Consider the following 586-nt stretch of genomic DNA (forward strand, 5'->3'; position numbering starts at 1 on the left):
ATTAATGCGGCTTTAATTCACAGGGCATTTACTGTAGTGCTTTGTGTAAAGATTAACACATCAAATCATGGCTTTGCTGTGGAAAAAAAATCTAATCGTTAATCTACTATTCACTATATTATCCATCCCGTCTTAAACTCCACAATTTCTTATGATTGACAACGGAAGGAGAAAGGTGACACTATTGGGAACAAAGACAACATACAATACAGAGAAGCAGGTAAAAATAAAGACAAACCCCAGTGATGCATCATGTGGGGCTGTGATTGTGTTTTTATTACATGATAATAAAGCTTTCAAATGTCCCAGTGGTATGGATGTGACAGAATCCATTGCAGAAAAAAATATATGAAGTATAACTACATTTCGGGGCATCACAATGCAGCAGCCACACCATTATTTATGACTGTGATGAAGGAAACTACTAGTGAAATGACATTTTTTCCAGCTCTATAAGCATGACAATATACAGCTGTGACAGGGCCATACGTCTACTGTGAGTCTAACTAACAGGCAGCAAAGATGAGGTTTAGAGCCGAGGGAAAATACATACATCAAACATTTTTATTGTAATCCGAAGAGATTT

This window comes from Stegastes partitus, unplaced genomic scaffold (assembly GCF_000690725.1).
Source record: "Stegastes partitus isolate 25-593 unplaced genomic scaffold, Stegastes_partitus-1.0.2 Scaffold1889, whole genome shotgun sequence".
Classification (NCBI taxonomy): domain Eukaryota; kingdom Metazoa; phylum Chordata; class Actinopteri; family Pomacentridae; genus Stegastes; species Stegastes partitus.